Source organism: Aphanomyces invadans (assembly GCF_000520115.1).
Source record: "Aphanomyces invadans strain NJM9701 unplaced genomic scaffold supercont1.186, whole genome shotgun sequence".
In the NCBI taxonomy this organism is placed as follows: domain Eukaryota; phylum Oomycota; class Saprolegniomycetes; order Saprolegniales; family Verrucalvaceae; genus Aphanomyces; species Aphanomyces invadans.
In genome coordinates, this window is record NW_008580331.1 from 7,711 (window position 1) to 8,824 (window position 1,114).

Here is a 1,114-nt window from a genome sequence, read left to right on the forward strand (position 1 = left end):
GCCTCAATCTTCCCGTACAGCAATTCTTCGGCACGTCTTCGAACATTGGATACGAACGATGGGACGGGCTTGTATATGTACTTCTCCAACAAGGCTGCACGGACGAGCGGGCACGTTACAAGGGCTTGCTTTTCATCCAGTGTGGGGAGTTCCGAAACATAGCGAGCGACAGTGTGAGCTGCCTATCTCAACACTCTGAGCTGGGAAAGTTACCGAATATGATCACAATGATACCTCCTCCTGGGTCAACGTGCGGTTCCGTCGCAAAAGCCCCGTCGCAGTGTTGTGAGGAACTGTGAAAGTGACTGAACGAGCGGCTCTGCACTTGACTCAGAGGAGGACGAGTCATTGTCATCGCCGCTTTCGGAGCCTACCGCAGGCCATTCCCCGTCGTCACTCGCACTTGAATAGTTGCTGTCTCGTATTTCATGTCGAAAAAAGTCTTCCCACAACTCTTCAGGCTGACGCACAGCCTCTTCGACGTCGGTATTGTCATTGCGACTTTCGGGCATCTTGCCGTGCGAGTTGAGGACATGATTATGGTGCAAACACAGTGCTGTGATGTGAATCTAAGTGTTGTGTGCTATTTTCAGGCCGCGGTCATGCAAAAACACGTACCATGCCTTGGACCGACACACTGGCACGAGCGCTGAAAGTGCACCCACTCGTTTTGCATGTCCAACTTCTGGAGCGACTGTTGCTGCCTTTGCCTTTGCGCAGCTCAAAACCACCATGTAGAGCAAGTGAACGAACTGTGTCCGCGAAATGCTGCCATGAAGAGAACCTCCTGGAGCCTTTCCACAAACACAAGTCGTTCGCATAGGACAGGTACCAAGCAGGGCTGGACACATCGGCTACCTCTTCCCATGACTTCACGAGTGACGGGTCCATTCAGAAAACCTCAGCGTATGTGAGCCACAATCTTAAATTGATGGACAAGGTCCTGCATTTCAACTTTCAAACAAATATATGTTATCACTGCGTCAAATTGATTAAACTATGTCAAAACTTCGTATTTTTTTGAAAATATATGTAAAAAACAATAATGGTCAAAAGTATAGAATTCTGAAAGCATGCACAAGGAAATTCGAATTGCCTACACCATCGACCAAAT